Raw genomic sequence first — 19791 nt, forward strand, 5'->3', positions numbered from 1 at the left:
AAAGCTTAAGCCTTTATCAATATCCCAGTTCAAAATTTGTAAACACTTTTAATTTTCAAATATCAAGGATGCCTGTGTGCACCAATATCCTTTTCATCAGTTACTTTCTCATTTACTGACTCAATCGTCAGTAAATCATTGTAAGTTCCAACGTAAATTTTGCAATAAAACTTATTTTCAAATTATATCTGCATCATTATTTTGAATTCATTATTTTCATTATGAAAAATATTTTCATAACAACTGATTTTAAATGGCATAAAATTCTTACTCACAGTCAATTCATCGAGTATCTCAAATTCAAGGTAAACACCGATCAATCATTTATTTAATTCTTTCTATTTGTTTATAACAGTTGATTTCATGGCATATTTAAACTAGGATATCCTCTTCATCAAATTTCACATAATTCTGTGAATACTTCATTTAACAGTTCATGGTATAATTGTCATCATCGTTATTATTTTCATTAATTCCGCCCCCATTTGTACATATATATATATATATATATAAGTGCTTATGTACACTTAAAAAATAGAAAGAAAAAGAACACATATATATGGATTTATGTACAAAATGTTAGGGTAAATGTTGGTTTTGTAATATTTTTTAAACCCATAGATGTTATAAATAATTGGTGGGCCTCGTTTTCAAATAAATAAAGGAAGGCTGGGCTTTGTTTCTTATGAAACCATATTTGCTTTTTCTTCTATCAGAACCATATTTGTTAGGCTTTTACTAATTAGGATGTTAGGTGGCGCTTCCTTATTGGAAAACAATTAAAAACAAAATTGAAAAAAAAATGAGGCTTTGTCATGTGGGTGTGGCTCAGTGTATTCTGCTTCCTTGGAAAAGCAGCTTTCTTCATGGAGTTGTAGAGTTAAAACAGAGTCATAGCGTTGCTTCTTTCTCACCCATGCCTAGACCGCCTAAGTCTTTGGCGCTCGCCTAGGCACCCCAGTCGCCGCCTAGCACTCTTAGGTGCCTGTCTTATCTCTTCTCAATTTGCCTCCCGATTTGAGCTGTGTAGCGCCTAGGCCAATTTTTTAAACACTGTCTGAAGCAGAGTATATTGGTGCATCTGAGGCAACATCACATGCTACTTGGCTAAGGTTTGTTCTGGAAGACTTTGGTGAGGTGTTATCTGTTGCACCACCAATGAATTGTGACAATACTTCAGCCATAGCTATCACTAAGAATCCTATTTTTCATCAGAAAACCAAGCATATAAACAAGAGGTATCATTTCATAAAGGAGGCATTGCATCAAGGAGTGATTGTTTTGGTTCACTGTCCTACAAAGGAGCAAGTTGCTGATATCTTTACAAAGGCATTAGCAAGAGAGCAATTCACCTATCTCAAAGAACTTCTTGGAGTGAAATCAGTTCACAATTTAAAGGGGTTTGTTAGTGTGTAAATTGTGATCTAATGTGGCAGTTGTAATTCTAGCTCATATTGCTAGAATAATTAGCTAAGTGCTGATTTGGTTGTATCTTTCTTATTTGAGTCTCATTGGTCTTAAGTAAGTAAGGTGCCAAGTGTCTACATCTCATAGGGTGTATGATGGAAGGCTGAGGTTGCCTTGATATTTTGAATACTGCCAAAAGTGTATAACCGTTAGAAGTAGAGTGGTATTCCTTCACTCTTTCTCTAGCAAATGTCATGGTGAATGAAAATCTCATAGTCATATTCTTTGTTGCTCTCTCTCTCTCTCTCTCTCTCTCTCTCTCTCTCTCTCTCCCTCTCTATCATCATCCTTTATTCCTGTACTAGTATTTCATCTAAATTCTGCGTGAATCTGTGAAGTCAGAGCTCACAGTGAACCATTTTCAGCTTACTCTAACAGTTATCACATTTGAATGCAGCATGAATTGCCACAGATTATGAGAGTTGGCCAAAAACAGGCCAGAGTGGTGACATTTTGCTACTACACTTGTATTATTATTTGGGACTGGATACTGTGTTAGTAGAGTGGCGGATTTTGTTATTTCCGTCTAAATTTGAAAATTTTGTTGTATGATATAGAAAAAAGGGAAAGGGAATATGAGATGATATTGAAGAGGACCTTGTTAAGCATTCTTGATCCAAATATCACAATCTCGGTTATTGTTAAGATGGGATGTTTTATTTATATGAAAAAAATTATGTTTGAAATATCTTAAGTGTGGTGTAGGCCGCTTGAGATAATTGTAATGCAATACATGTAATCTGGATGCCTTTTGCGTTAGAGACGTGTTTGTTTAATTGGAATCAAACCTTACAATGTACAAACATTTGTTTTGTCTTTCGACGCATATAACTTCGCAGAATCATGTAGAGGATCACATTAAGAATATGTTGATGTTATTTTTAAAGCTGATGACTTTCAATGGGCTAGTGGTGGTAAATATGTTATGAATGTGTAGTTTGCAAGTGTTACAAAGACAGGTAAGAGTTTCTAAGAAGTGCAGCTCTGGTTTTGCCTTTTAAGCCTGTGCTTAGAATAGTTGTGCCAATTTCAACCGCTAAGTTGTGTCTCATGGATTAAATTCATTTCCTTTATGTGTTAATAAAGTTCCATACTGCGCAAGGGACAAGTAATTGTTTGTGGTGAATAAGCTCGAGGCATATAAGTATATTGTTTGACGCTGCACATATCCAAATGAATAGGTTAGCTTCTCGCTTTCTTCTCTTATCATCTTTGCATGTTGATATGAAAGTGTAATTAAGTTGGCTATTTCCTAGCAAATGTAAAGAGTCTGTAAGTTGGTTATTCCTAGTTTTAGGATTAATTGTAACATGCAAAGGTTGGAGCTTGCGTTAAATGAGGAGCATGATTGACTAATGTTACACGGCAAAGCTCTTTTATGGTAAGATTCATTTGCATTCATAAATGATTTGTTTTCCCTATTAAAGATTGATTTGGTGTGGGATTCTAGAAGTCTATACAAATCTGCGTAGAGTCTTAAATAAGGAAGAGGTTTAAATAAGGCAAATCTATTTGTTTATTAGGTAAAAGAGTTAACCTAGTGTATAAAGGGTTGTGCTGGGAGTTTTACACGACACCTTTTGCACTCTAATAAAAATCGTGAGATTGTTTTATAAGGTCAAGGGGGAGAGCCAAAAGACTGTTCGGTTCTTAGATTTATCTAGGTGATAGTATGAGAGCATAACACATCATTCATATATCATGGAACATTGTGTAAGCTTTGCCTATGAGAAAGATCATCAACCTGCGTGAATCGGTATTCATCCAAGAGAAGGTGAAGAGGGTGCGTTCTACAAGACAAGAATATTTGATCAAGCTCTTTTGTGGTGTAAGTAAGTATCAATTGAGTCTTGTATAAGCCCTTAAATTTTTAGTGAAATTAGTTATGTGCCTTGAGGTTTTTTTTTCTCCTGTTTGGAGGGTTTTTTCCTCATGCGAGATTTTGTACAAATACTCTGTCTATTTTTCTCAGTTTGTTGTGTTTTGATTTTTGTTGTGAAGAACCAGGATTGAATGATATATCAATCCTGCATATTGCATTTTAACATTGATCCATCCAAGTTTACAATTACATGATCTAAGTAGAAGTATCTTGACAACCACTTGTATAGTTTCTTCCATGAGCCATCAATGCAGCATGTGCTGCCTTGTTGAGAGCAATTCCACCCCTAAAAAGCCCCCTATGCTATAAGAAATTCAATCCCCAAAGTGAACAATAACTCCCCTTAGTGGGTTGGAGGGAGGGGGTGGGAGTTTCTTCACGAGTGACTTCTAACTCTAAATTGCACACATTTTTTTAGTTCTTTGTTCAATGTACCCTTAAATTAGTGGTTTATCCATCCCAATTCAATCATCTACCAAATGAGGCCCATACTCTAAATGATAGCAGGTTTCACTTTGGCTTTAAGATCCCTTAATAGTTTCTTCCACTTTTCGCCCTACGTTTCGCTTTCATTATCAGTCATATTCAAAACTGCATGTGAATGCATATATTCCCTTGCCTCCTTCAGCACCTATAATCATTTAACTAGTTCTGGACTGTTGTATATGTAACTCCATGTTCAAGTGGAGCTAGTTTCCCACTTCTGTAACTTGATATGTCTACTCCTGCTCAATATACGGCTCTTTAAACAGTCTTTCATTTAGAAGTCTCTACAGCTTCATCAGGCTTGTTACTGATACTCGGCATTCATTTCATACGTTAGTTGTGCTCGTAACATTGCTGATACTTGATCTAATCGAGGACTTGTCTATATTTTTCTAGTGGACGGCCATCTTCACTGTTTAGAACAAGAGCGTGCCGCCGCTGCAACTCTCCGGATGAAGCTCGCAACCACAACCTCCGATTGATTAATCTAAAGCTGGGTGATTTCACATCTACTGACAGTAAACAACGTAAAGTCTCTGTAGCTAGATTTCACAGCTATACTTGATAATAATGAAACCTTTGTGTGGAAGGTTTCTTGTAATATCTTGAAAAAGTGATCCCTCCACTAGATTTTAGAACACCTCAAGATCAATGTAATACAGTAACTTTCAATATATAGAAAGGGAATGATTTCTTGTTATTCAACACACTGAATAATTACACAGAGTTTGTTATTTATGGGTGTGGGCATTCTGACATATTACATTTATGCCCTTAACAAAACTAACAAGTTACAGACTAACCAAACAAACTACAATTAGTATTTATCAACACTTCGATGACTGAATATTGGCTTCTTTACACCCCCTCAAGCTGAACTTGGAAGCATCAAAAGGACCAAGAGACAGCTTCGATTGAAGATAGAAAAATCGCTGCCGGGACAGAGATTTGGTATGAATGTCGGCCAATTGATCTTGACTACAAACATACTGAAGCTTGATAAGATGAGCAAGAACAAGTTCACGGATGTAATGATAGTCAATTTCAATATGTTTAGTTCGGGCATGGAAAATAGGATTAGAAGCTAAAGAGATTGCAGAGATATTATCACACCAAAGATGAGGAATCTGAGGTAGTGAAAAACCGATATCTCTGAAAACTTTACAGATCCATGTGATTTCGGCCGATATGTAAGCTAAAGACCGGTATTCAGCTTCAGTAGATGAGCGTGCAATCGTTGACTGTTTCTGGGCACTCCAACTGATCAAATTAGAACCAAAAAAGACGCAGTAGCCACTGGTGGACCTTCTGTCAAAGGTACACCCTGCCCAATCAGCATCTGAATATGCTATAAGATGAAGGTTTCCTGGTTTAAACCATAATCCATGGGTAATAGTACCTTTCAAAAACTTGAGAATTCTTTTAGTAGCTTGAAGATGAGAATCTCGTGGAGCATGCATGAATTAACATACTTGATTCACTGCAAAGGATATGTCTGGTCGTGTCCAGGTGAGACATTGCAAGGCACCCACTAAGGATCGATACTCTATGGGATTAGACAAAAGTAAACCTGTATGATCAAGTTTGGCCGTCCCTAAGGGAGTGGAACAGGGTTTGGCGCCATCCATGTTGGTCTTTTGAAGGAGATCAAGTAAATATTTTCCTTGAGGTAAAAATATACCCTCAGAAGATCTGTGCACTTCAAGACCCAAAAAATAGTGTAAGGAGCCCAGATCTTTAACTAGAAAGACAATGCTCAGTTTGTTGATAAAATGTTGACAAAGATTAGCATTGGGGCCAGTGACTAAGATATCGTCAACATATACAAGAATGATAACCAAGGTTGGAGCTTGTAAAACAAACAGAGAAGCATCTGAAGAGGACTGCTCAAAACCAAAGGAGCGCAACACTTGAAATAATTTGCCAAACCAAGCCCTGGGAGCTTGTTTAAGACCATAGAGGGATTTTTTAAGCTTGCAAACATGATTGGGAAATGAGGGATCACTGAACCCAGGAGGCTGTTGCATAAAAACATCTTCTTGTAAATCCCCATGCAAGAAAGCATTACTAATATCTAACTGGTTTAAAAACCAATTAAACTGAGCAGCAAGAGACAATAGTATACGAATTGAAACAGGCTTGGCTACAGGGCTGAAAGTTTCCTTATAGTCAATGCCCTCTTGTTGGTGAAAACCTTTGGCAACAAGCCGAGCCTTGTATCGATCAATAGAACCATCAGGATGTTTCTTAATCTGGAAAACCCATTTACAACCAACAACATTCGGAAGAGGAGAAGAAGGGACAAGAACCCAAGTGCCTGTAGATTGCAAAGCATTAAACTCTTCTTGCATGGCAGTTCTCCAGTGAGCATGCTTAGAAGCCTGCAAATAAGTATTGGGGACGAACTCAATGGAAGAGGGAAGAGGATGGTTGGTTGCCGAGAATGCTTTGGGTTTGAAAATTCCTGCTTTTGACCGTGTAGTCATAGGATGACTATTGTGCACAGTAGCAGAAACATGAGGAACCAGAGCTGCATATGAGTCAACAGTAGGGGCATGTGAGTCAACAGTAGTGGCATGTGAGTCAATAGGTGCAATAGGTGAATGATCAGTAGTAGCAGCATGTGTGTCAGTAGTGGCAGTACGTGGATGAACAGGAGCAACATGTGAAGAAGGATTGAGAGCATGCGGGGTAGGAGCATTATGGGTGTGCAAGTCAGCAGAGGACACACCATGATTAACTGATGAGACAGGTGCAGAAAGATGAGGGGATGTACTCTTAGGAATAGTAAACTGCAAGTCCATGGAGGGAACAATTGGAGAGGCTGCATTTATCCGAGAATCACACTTGGACAATGGTTGAGAATGCTAAAATGGAAATGTTGATTCATCAAAAACAACATGGCGAGATATATAGACCCACTGCGTTAAAGGATCTAAGCATCGGTATCCCTTATGTTGAAGACTGTACCCCAAGAACACACATTATTTACTTTTACTGTCCAGTTTGGAGGTTGTGTAAGGCTTAAGCCATGGAAAACAGCTGCAACCAAATACTTTGAGGCGACTGTAATCAGGTAAAATATGAAATAGTAACTCCCATGGAGATTGCAATATGCCATAAATTGGAAGTCGATTAATCAAGTATATAGCAGTGGAAAAAGCTTCTACCCAGAAAACATGAGGTACATTAGAAGCAACCAAAAGGGTACGAGCAGTCTCTACAAGATGACGATGTTTCCGTTCAGCACAACCATTCTGTTCAGGTGTGTGTGGACAACTAAATTGATGAATAATACCATGAGTGTGGAGAAAATTCTGTAGTGCAGTACTAGTAAATTCACCCCCTGAATCAGAACGAAGAACTTTGATTTTATTACCAAGAGATTTTCTACATAACTCTTGAACTCAACTATTACAGAATACACTTCAGACTTGGACTTTAATGGAAAGAACCAACTGTATTTACTATAGTCATCCGCAAGTAACAGATAGTACCTATAACCACTTGCTGACATAACAGGAGCAGGGCCCCAAAGATCACAATGTAAAAGTTCTAAACTTGAAGAAGAATGAGAACTAGTAGAACTGAAGGATTGCTTATGACTTTTTGCAAGAGCACAGTTGGAACAAAAAAAGTCCACTGAAGGTCTTCCAGTAATAGAAATTTTATTCTTTGACAGAACACGCTTGAATACGGATAAAGAAGGATGGCCAAGACGACTGTGCCATACTAAAACCGGTGCTTGGAGACTGATTAAGGCAGTAGTTGGAGCAGTAGAGCATGGAGGTGATGGAGATGAACATTGCAGGGGATAAAAACCATCCTTAACCGGTCCCCGCAAAAGCGTCTTCCCCTTAGAACGATCCTTTACAGAGGATCCATCAGAATTAAGTGTCAAAGAATAGTAATTATCTTTGAGAAATTGATATGCAGAAAGTAAATTGTGGTGCATTTGTGGTACATGAAGAACATTTTGCAGCTTAAAAGTAGCAGATGGAGTGTGCAAAAAAGAGGAGCCAATGTTGTTAATTTTCAAACCTTTACCATCACCAATATAGACCTTGTCTTCACCACGATAAGGAGCAGGAGATGAAATGTTAGAAATGTCATTTGTAATGTGTGAAGTTGCACCCGAATCAATAAGCCAAGAAGGAGCAGGCTTTGAGGAAAAATGTGCACACATAGCAGCAAGTTTAGCTGGAGGAACTTTGCCAAAAATATCCGGATTCATGCGATCAAAATAGTCAATAGCTTCATGACTGTGTGATCCACATATTTGACAATTAAGAGCACTAGAGCCTTGAGAGTGGCCACCACGAAAAGTATTGGCACGAAAATTAGTGCCACGGAAATTATTGCCTTTAAAGTTGCCACGATGGCCACGAGCAGGGCCACTATAATTGCCACGATGATTTCCACAATAATTTCCACGAAAAGGTTGAGGTTGAACAGCAAGCGCTTGATGTGGTGGTGGTGTAGGCAAGAGAGAAGGCTGCGATTAAGCAGCAAATGCGTGGAAAGGCTCTGTGAGGCTAGATGAAATAGCTTTCTTCCTTCAAGATATGGAGAGTTCTTTGGTGAGTAATAAGCCATGCAATTCATCCAGGGTAGTGGTGGATAGACGAAGAAGAAGTGAATCAGTAAAAGATTCAAACTCATCAGGTAAACCAGCCAGTGTAGCTGTAATTAGATCACGATCGGTGACGGGAGCACCAGCTGCCATTAAGGCATCAGAAATTTCCTTGATCTGTTGAAGATAATCAGAAATTGACTGTGAACCTTTCTGAATAGACTGAAGACAAGATCGTAACTGATGAATGTGAGCATCAGAGACACCTCCAAAACGTTGCTCAAGTTTAAGCCATAGATCCCGAGACGATGAGACACCAACAATGAAAGGAATCACTTCTTCAGACAAAGTAGAATTCAACCAAATGAGAAGATTCTGATCTTTCTCATACCAAATTTCAAAGGCTGGATTAATAGAACGATCAGGAAGAAGAGGGGAGGGACAAACCTCAGTACCATCGATAATACTCAGAAGCTTATACCTACGCAGAATTGGGGCAAATAATGCACGCCATGGAAGATAATTGGAGAGTTTGAGTTTGATTGGCACCATACTTCCAATGTTTTGTATGGTAAGAGAGGCATACGAATTCGAAGGCGGCGCAGAATTGGAGAAATTAGGGTTTGCAGCTTGCACCGACTCAATGGGAGAAGACGATTCTGACGGTGACGCCATTTCTGATTGCAGAGAGAAATACACCAATCAACAAGATCGAAGAAGAGTAGAGAAGAATCGCAGCAGGGATTGAGAAGAAAAGTCAGAAATTGGAAGTGAAGAGGATCAAGAGAAAGAAAACCGTGAGGTGAAAAGGGCGTGATACCATATAGAAAGGGAATGATTTCTTGTTATTCAGCACACTGAATAATTACACAGAGTTTGTTATATATAGCTGTGGGCATTTTGACATATTACATTTATGCCCTTAACAAAACTAACAAGTTACAGACTAACCAAACAAACAACAATTAGTATTTATCAACACTTCAATGACTGAATCTTGGCTTCTTTACAATATAGCCCCCCGAATAAATTTTGTGATCATAAAAAATAACTGTTGAGAATAACCTTCTCTTTTTCAAGATTTAGAATTATAATTTATATCTACTGGTGGCCCTCTCAAGGACTGCACACTCTCGAGTATACCCGAGTTCTGCTCAAGTGGTTTAATTTTCAGAAGTCTAAAAAAATAAGAAAAAGTTGTTTGAAAGTATTTTTAAGATAATTAGAAACACTTCAAGTAATTTTTGAAAAGATAATTTTTTATTAAAAATATGGTAGAAGCCCAAAGTTTTAACATGTCTACTTTTCAAAGTGTCCATGTTTGACTTACCGAAGATTACATAATTAAGAGCTTCATCATCTTTGTAATTTTCGTATAACTGGCACATCATCTTTGACTTCCCACCGTTGTCAGCCAGTTGGCTTATGTCTACAGCATATTCCAAAGCCTTCTAACCACTAATCAAGGGATTAGGATGTCTGGCCTGTTAGAGACAATCAAATGTTAAGTATATATTATACAACAATTGCACAGTTTATTTCGAATGGAAAAACTCAACGACAAATATAATATATTAAAACATAAACACTTAGTGTAATTATATATATAATCACAAATCACTGACTTGTTCTTCGAAGATAGAGGCTTGCAGAAGCAATCTCCTAAGACAGAAATTCGTCCCTACACCAGTGCAGCAGTTCAATGGACGTCTATCTTGCATGATACAACTATCTAATCCAAGTTCTTGCACTCGAACTCGGATTCTTGGCGAATTGGTTGTGGTGTTTCTTTGTGAACTGTGAGGGATTTGATGGAAGATTGTTATTCTTGTTTCTGATCCGACAGCCATACATAATGGCATAAATGAGCAGTTGAAACCGTTCACATTTATCACTAAGAACGGTTACAACCGTTCATGTGATCGGTTTTATCCTTTCAGAAAATAAAAAAAATGAATGCAAAAATCAAAAACATAAAAATGATACTTGGGTTTTTCGTCCATCTGAGCCCAAGAGCCCCAAGGCGCAAGGCCCATCTTTGACATTTAATATATGCACCCAAACCCTCCAAGTCTAAGGCCCAAGGTCCATGGCTTTGGCCCAATTCACTTCAAACTATAAGTGAGTTCAATCACTTATAAAGAAGAAGTTTTAAAGTGGTTTGGGCGATGTAGGACTTGGAGTCCCACATTAAACTCAAGTTCCAACAATACCCCACATTTTCTATTCAAACTCTAGCAATACCCCACATTTGAATTGAAAATAAGATACTAGCTAAATTAGTAATGTCTTTCCAGAGAACTTAGATATGATATGCATCGGGATATATGTCTTTTGAACTTGAATCTTCTCTAGTGAGTACTTATCGGTTTTACCTAATGAAGCAGTGAATGTACTATCTTGAACTGATCATTCTTTGTAGTAAAATCGAAGCAATAAGTATCACACATATCACATCTTGACACACATCAATTCATACGGTAGTGTTCATTTTGGTCCTGAACATATCTTGATTTCATGAGACCTTTAGAGAATTGTAGCCATACCAATTCTCAAAGATGCGACCCCACATCAATCTCATATAGGTAATGCTAATAAAGAATATCCCGTTCTATTCATCTTAATCATAAGATATTAGAATTATTAAGAATAGTTATTCACCCTCTTCGTCTTACAGGCAACACACTATTTTCCATCATAAGAATGAGTAAAGATTGTGTGTTTCTTACTTTGAGTTTTCCTCAACTAGTTTGCCTATTGAACCTAGACCATGGGATCTCCAATTAGCTAGGTTAGGTTTCCGTCAAGTTATAACTCATTGAGTTGGCTTTAAACCCATTCCCCTCGATGTAAATGCTACTTGATCCTTGGATAGGCCTTTTGTCAAAGGATCGGCAATATTCTCCTTAGATTTAATATAATCAATGGAAATAGTTCCATTCTTGAGTAGTTGTCTAATGGTTAGGTTAGGTTTCCCATTATATTCAGCATTTTTGGCTCGACCTTATGCAGCCATGCTGTCACAATGTATATATATTGCAGTCATAGGCTTGGGCCATAATGGAATATCTTCCAGAAAATGTTTAAGCATTCAGCTTCATCAGCAGCTGTATTCAAGGCTATAAACTCTGATTCCATTGTTGAACGTGCTATACATGTTTGCTTAGATGATTTCCATGACACAACTGCTTCACCAAGTGTAAATACATATCCACTTGTGGATTTACTGTCTGTGCTCCCTGAAATCCAATTTGCATCACTATATCCTTCTAATACTGGGGGATATTGAGTGCAATGCAAACCATAGTTCATTGTATGCTTTAAGTATCTTAATACCCTTATTAAAGCATTCCAATGATCTCTTTCGGGATTACTTGAATACCTACTTAGTCGGCTTATTGAATAAGCAAGATCAGGTCTTGTACAATTCATAATGTACATCAAGCAACCTATAACTTGGGTATACTCGAATTGAGATACGCTATCTTCTTCATTTTTAGAAAGTTTATGAATGGGATCAAAAGGAGTTACTGCAGGTTTACAATTATAATGTCCAAACCTTTTTAGAACATTTTCCACATAATGTGATTGAGTTAGGACATATCCATCTGAATTCCTTAGAATTTGAACTCCAAGAATCACATCAGCTAATCCCATATCTTTCATATCAAAACTAGAATTTAGCATTTTCTTTGTGGAGTTAATCACATCTTTGTTTGTTCCCATTATAAGCATGTCATCAACATATAGACATACAATAACACAAGCATTTTTCGTTTTCTTAACATAAATGCATTTATCACTTTCATTGATTACAAATCCATTCGTAATCATATTATGATCGAATTTTTCATGCCATTGCTTAGGCGCTTGTTTGAGTCCATATAATGACTTAATCAACTTACAAACTTTCTTTTCTTGACCTTTGACAATGAAACCTTCAGGTTGATCCATATATATTTCTTCATCTAATTCACCATTTAGAAATGCAGTCTTGACATCCATTTGATGTATCTCAAGATTGTACACAGACGCTATAACTATTAATAACCTTATAGATGTTATTCTAGCTACTAGTGAATAAGTGTCAAAGTAGTCAAGTCCTTCTTTTTGACGATACCCTTTGGCAACTAAACGAGCCTTATACTTGTCTATGGTACCATCCGGTCTCAATTTCCTCTTGAAAATCCATTTGTGTCCTATTGGTTTATTTCCAGGAGGCAAATTAACCAATTCCCATGTATTATTTTGCATGATGGATTCTATTTCACTTTGAATAGCTTCTTTCCAATAAGGTGCTTCAGATGATTCTAATGCAGCCTTATAAGTTTGAGGCTCTTCTTCGATTACAAAAGTGAGGAAATCAAGACCAAAATCCTTTGCAATTTTTGCTCTTTTACTTTTTCGTGGTTCCAAATCTTGGCTTTGAACTCTAGAAGTTGAAGCATGATTATAGTCATCATTTCTTGTAGTAACCTCATGCACTCTTTTGTTCAAAACATATGACCTATCTTTATAAGGAAAAATTTACTCAAAGAACTCAACTTCTGCAGATTCAAGTATAGTATTTATATGAATGTCTGCAATTTCAGATTTATAAACCAACAATCTATATGCCGAACTATATTGGCATGACCAATAAATATACAATCCATTGTTTTTGGTCCAAGTTTTTGTCTCTTCGGAAGAGGCACTTGAACTTTTGCAAGACAACCCCACACTTTCAAGGTTTTATATGTAGGTAACCTACCTTTCCAAATTTCATAAGGAGATTAATTAGTCTTCTTATGTGGAATTCGGTTCAAAATCGTATTTGCAGCAAGGAGTGCCTCACCCCATAAATTATGTGGTGCACCAGAACTGTTCAACATGGAATTAATCATATCCTTCAATGTACGATTTTTCCGTTCAGCCACTCCATTTTGTTGAGGAGTATATGGTGTTGTTGTTTGATGTATTATTCCATGTGTTGAACAAAATTCTGCAAAGTCATTAGATTCGTATTCACCACCTCTATCCGATCTTAAGACCTTTATTCTTTTGTCTAGTTGATTTTCGACTTCGGCTTTAAATGTCTTAAACATGTTTAAAGCTTCATCTTTATTATGAATCAAATAGACATAACAATACTTGCTGCAATCATCAATGAAGGAAATATAATAGTTGTTTCCTCCACGAGTTGGTGTGGATTTGAAATCACAAAGATCACTATGGATTAAACCAAGTATTTCGTTGGATTTTTCCACTGATTTATATGAGTGTCTTGCATATTTAGATTCTGTGCATATCTCACATTTAGATACTTTGTTCATGGAACATTTCGGCAATAGGCCTATGTTAACCATTCTTTGAAGAGAACGAAAATTAACATGTCCTAATCTTGCATGCCATAATGTAGAGGACTCAATCAAGTAAGTAGAAGAAGCACTCGGCTTGTTATTATTAAAAGCATTAGCAGAAAGTACATTCATTTTGAATAGCCCCTCAACCAGGTAGCCCTTTCCCACATACACCCCACCTTTGGTGATTACAAACTTGTCAAATTCAAACACAATTTTGAAACCTTTGTTACTCAGAAGTGATCCAGAAATCAAGTTCTTACGAATATCAGGAACATGCAGAACATTGGTAAGTGAAAGCTCTTTTCCGGAAGTGAGTTTGAGCGTCACTTTTCCCTTCCCTACAACGGCAGACGCAGTTGCATTTCCCATGTACAGATTTTCTCCGCCATCAACAGATTGGTAAGTAACAAATAAATTTCGATCAGCACACACATGCCTTGTTGCTCTTGTATCAACAAACCAGTCATTTGAATTAGTCAATAAATTGACTTTAGAGACAACAGCAACAAATGTGTCTTCTGCAACATTTGCTTGATTGGAACTTCCAGAATTCTAATCCTTCTTGTGGCGGCAGTCCTTTGCCCTATGTCTTGTCTTTCCACAAACCCAGCAACCTCCTTTGATTTTCTTAAAGGTTTTCCCTTTCACAGCAGTCATTGTTTTCTTTGCAGCATCCTTGCCTTTGTTTTTCTGATGGTGCTTTGCCTTGTGTGAGTCACCTCCTTCCACAACATTGGCTTTTGCCTCCAGCGATGAGACATCATACTTCTCATTTTTGGGATGATCCTCTTCCACACGCAGTTTGAGAATCAACTGATCCATGCTCATGTCTTCAGTTAGATGCTTCAGATAAATCTTGAAGTCCTTCCAATTCGAAGGCAGTTTCTCTATGATAGAGCCAACCACAAAACCTTCTTTCAGACCAAGGTTTTCTTCATCTAACTCATGAACAATCACTTGGAGTTCTTCAACTTGCTTGACAACAGACTTGGTGTCACTCATCTTGTAATTCAGAAATTTTCCAATTACAAACTTCTTGGAACTTGCCACTTCAAACTTGTACTTCTTATCCAGAGACTCCCACAGTTCATTCGCTGTCTTATATGATGAATAAACATCATACAGAGAGTCATCTAGCACATTCAGAATGTAGTTCCTGCATAGAAATTCACTGTGAGTCCAGGCTTCTATAGCCTGCAGAATTTCGGCAGGAATGTCTCCCTCTTCTGGTGCTTTGGGGGACTTAGAAGTAATCACATGACTCAAGTTCAGAGTTGTTAAGTAGAACAACATTTTCTGTTGCCAACGTTTGAAATCAACTCCCTTGAACTTCTCAGGTTTCTCAACGTGTTGCTTGACGACACCAACATTTGATTGATCCATAATTTCTGTCTTAGATTGTTAGAGACAATGAAATGTTAAGTATAAATTATACAACAATTGCACAGTTTATTTCGAATGGAAAAACTCAATGACAAATACAATATATTAAAACATAAACAGTTAGTGTAATTATATATAAAATCACAAATTACTGACTTGTTCTTTGAAGATAGAGGCTTGCAGAAGCAATCTCCTAAGACAGAAATTCGTCCCTACACCAGTGCAGCAGTTCGATGATCGTCTATCTTGCAGGATACAACTATCTAATCCAAGTTCTTGCACTCGAACTCGGATTCTTGGCAAATTGGTTGTGGTGTTTCTCTGTGAACTGTGAGGGATTTGATGGAAGATTGTTATTCTTGTTTCTGATCCGATAACCATATATAATGGCATAAATGAGCAGTTGAAATCGTTCACATTTATCACTAAGAACGGTTATAACCGTTCATGTGATCGGTTTTATCCTTTCAGAAAGAAAAAAAATGAAAGCAAAAATCAAAAACGTAAAAATGATACTTGGGTTTTTCGTCCATCCGAGCCCAAGAGCCCCAAGGCGCAAGGCCCATCTTTGACATTTAATATATGCACCCAAACCCTCTAAGTCTAAGGCCCAAGGTCTATGGCTTTGGCCCAATTCAATTCAAACTATAAGTGAGTTTAATCACTTATAAAGAAGAAGTTTTAAAGTGGTTTGGGCGATGTGGGACTTGGAGTCCCACATTAAACTCAAGTTCCAACATGGCCATTTGTAATAGATCATGAGGCCAGAATCAAGTTTCAATTTTTTCTTCAATTTTGCACTAGAGAATTCTCTCTCCCGTTCCACAGTTCCATTCGTCTTTCTCTTCCCTTCTCCTTCCGTTCCACAGCTCCTTGGAATCAGCCGATTCTAAAACACTAAAACCTAGCTCGTTCCTCCAATCCCCTACTAAAAGGTACCCAACAAAGACAACAAGGAAGAAAACCAGATCAGATGGCGGAGATGGGGTTTACCAGTTGGCCATGGAAGCCATGAAAATATGGATTCGTCGGAAGCTGCATCAGTCCCTACGAATCTGGATTCATTAAAAAAATATTATATCAATTCATTTCCAACTTTTTTTTTTTACCTTTTCATTTCAAATTAATCATCAACGAAACGAGAAAAATTGTGAAAGAGAGAATGATGGAGAAAAGAAGCATGTGGAATATACAAAGATCCAGAAAAGAGAGAAAGAAGATGATCAGGAGAAGTCCAAAAAGGTGTTTGGGTTAATATTTGAACATTGGGTTGTAAGTGTGTGGAAGCCCAAAGATACCAACTAAAGGGAGATTTGCCCGACGCCTAAGCATCAAGCCCAGAGACAAATTGGCACCTTCCCATTAATGCATAGGCCATGTGCCTATGATTTAAATGTCAAGTGATGGGGACTAACTCACAATCAACCAAAAAGCACTTTTCAGTGGCAATACAAGTAAAAGCTAATGACTCACTACCCTCTAAGTGCTTTCGGGCAAGAGCAAAGTCACTGCAGTCGGGCTAATTTACCTATAAAATGATGAAGAGGCCCCAAAGACAAGGACACTCAACCAATCAAACAAACAAACATACAATCGCTACTCTCAAGACAGATTTGCATCTAAAAGCTGTAATCAACTCAGATCTCAATCATTTTCAGGATATCTCCCTCACAAAAGCCATTTTTGTCTTGTGTAGAAGCTCTGCTATCACCCTAGTGGTGTAGTATTAATTCCCTTATGTAAACTGGTTTACCATCCTTCCCTTTGTAGCATAGAAACCTCTGTAAACTCAAAGAGAAGTAATTGCAAGAGGTTCAACCTTGCTAGACAAGGTGAAATCTTGCCCGAAACTCTTTGTTTGCTTTTTGAATTTGTAAATCTATTACTTAATGCATTCTCCAGTATGTATTCAAGTCATTTCCACCTGTTTTCCTACTTTAAAATTTTTATTTGTATCTAGATTTGGTCAATTTGATGGATATGCTTTCATTTAAAACCAATCAAGAACCAAACAAATGATTTAAGGAATCTGGACTCCCTCATTCAAATATACAAGACTATGAACTAAAAGTCCTTGGTCACAAGGCAAGAAAAAGAACTTAATGTTGACTTAACCCATCCACGACAATCCTTTGATAACAAGAAGTCCGAGTAACTTAGGGTGCAAGTAATCAACTAAACACAATCTTGTTCTACATTTGCTATACTGAGATAGCAGTGGCATGCCTAGCACTTAGTTAGTTTTGATTGCGAGCCTCAAAGCCTACACCTAAGGCCTCACAAAGGCGCCTTTCAAAACTAACTCTGTCCTCTTCTTGCAGCACATCAGCAAGTAAGAGCCCGACTACACATCCAAAGTGCCAATCCCTTGGGGAGCTGTTCTGAGAGCCGAGGGGCCCTCTCTAGAGAAATCTTCTCCTGAAAAGAAGGGGCTGGGCTTCGTTTTGCATAAAAAAAAAAACAAAAAACAAAATGATAATCCTCATCGCACGATTTATTATGAAAGGATAGGATCGGTTAACCCCCGGATCCGGATAGATAATCTGACGAGGATCCTTACCCCTAATCAATTAATTAATCCAACTATGATAGAGATAAATGTCCAATAAGCGACACTAAACGAAAAGCATTAGACAAGGAAAGATTCTTTTAAGCTCAAACGAATCTTCATCTTTTTTATTTGGTACAATGAAAATGTGGCTCATTTATGACCCAAAGATTACGGGTTCGAGTTGTAGAAATAGTCTTTTTGCAAAGTAAGGATAAAACTGCGTACGATAGACATTTCCCCCTTCAGACCCTCGCAAAACGAGGAGCCTTGTTTGCCTGAGATCGCCCTTAATGCTATGACAGAGATTAATGTCCATTAAGTAATCGCTAGATATTTTCTTTATACTTAATCCTTAACGTTATTAATTAAGATTGGTGTGCTGTCGATTAAGAGTACTAGTGTTGTTTTTAGCTTCTGCCTTGATCTTCCCTCTATTTTTCCTATCTGGTAAAATCGTATGGATCATGTGGCATTTGTCTTGAGGCTCTGACGCCGTTTATCATGTGAATTTAGGGTTTCAAGGTTGTTTGCTTTGTATGTACTTGCTAATAAGACCAAACGAATAACATTAGGGAATATATCAGACACCCTTATACTAAAAATATAACTTTAGCTCCTAAAACTTAATTTTCTCCACATAAAACCTGACATAAGTTTTTTACTCGAATAAAACCCATTTACTAGATTCCACATCAGTAAATTATTAATTATGTTTGACTTAACACATTTAAAATTTTTTGAATGCCTAAAATACCCCTATTTGAATGTTTGATGTACACAATTAATGGCATGAGAATTATAAGGGAGAATTAACAATTTTACAAAAAAGAAAAAAAAAACATTTGTTATAAATTCAGTGCCTAATATATAATAACAATAAAAATGCCTAATATATTGACATGCTTATTTAAGTCACTAAAATTATATTTTACATATTAATGTAGGTAAATTATTTCACACGCATATATAAAAAAAATGACTAATATATGTAAAACTTCATGCAAAATAATTTACCTAAAAAAAATGTTATTTGATTCAAATAGGGCACCTACTATTAAAATTTTAAAATGTTATATTGCTCAAAATAATTTACCCTATCTATGTAAAATACATGAAAAATAATTTACCTATATAATAAACAAACCCAATATATGCAAAATACATGCAAAAATAATTTACCTACGTAATAAAGCAATACTATTTTATTTAATACTAATTTACCTACAAAATGTTATTAATTTACCTACAATGCTAATCATAAATTTACAAATAGGTAAACTAATTACATATAATAATTTTTTAACATATATGTTAGTACTGCACATATATATGTGTGTGTGTGTGTGTGTATTTGAACGTATAGTAGTACTATATACATATAGGTAAATCATATGTATATTGAACTTTTAGTAGTATGATATGCTTTTGAATGTATTTATGTGTGTGTGTATATATATATTTATATATGTTAGGGATAATAGTATGTGCAATAATTATTTGTTCATTATAATTAAGGTAAGTAATAAGAATTATTGATTTGATTTGAATATTGTGGCACAAGTTGCAAATATTTTGTAATAATAGGTCAATTACTTTTCTATTTGGCAGTCTTTTGCAAATTTGGATTTTATTTTGATGTTTAGATTTAGGTGGATTTTTATGCAAGAAATAAGAGTTGTAAGAGTCCATATCTAAAAAACTCTATATTATATGTATGTATGCATATATATAGTGGGAAGCCGTGGCTCTGAGAGAGAAGGACGCAGAAGAGATATGGCATCTTCATGTATGAGATTTCAACTGAAATGCTCTGCTTTTAAGAAGAAGCCTTCTATCTCTGAAAATCTTTTTACTTGAAGAAATCCCTCTCCTTAGGTTTCATGGTGAGTAGTGTACTTGATCTCATTCAATAATTCAAATGCATATATATGTGTGTGTGTGTTATAAACACTTCTTATACCTGACTTGATCAACTATATGTAGAACAAGATTCCGCTTTATTTTCTAAATGAGTACCGTGTATAGAAGAATTTACATTTTCAATTGGATTTGTGTTGATAGTGTAGGTAGTAAATTCAGGTTTAAAGGGATATTAAAATTTTAATAA

This window comes from the organism of the source record quoted next, unplaced genomic scaffold, assembly GCF_019419815.1.
Source record: "Pyrus x bretschneideri cultivar Hongxiangsu unplaced genomic scaffold, Pyrus_bretschneideri_v1 Contig15, whole genome shotgun sequence".
Lineage (NCBI taxonomy): Eukaryota > Viridiplantae > Streptophyta > Magnoliopsida > Rosales > Rosaceae > Pyrus > Pyrus x bretschneideri.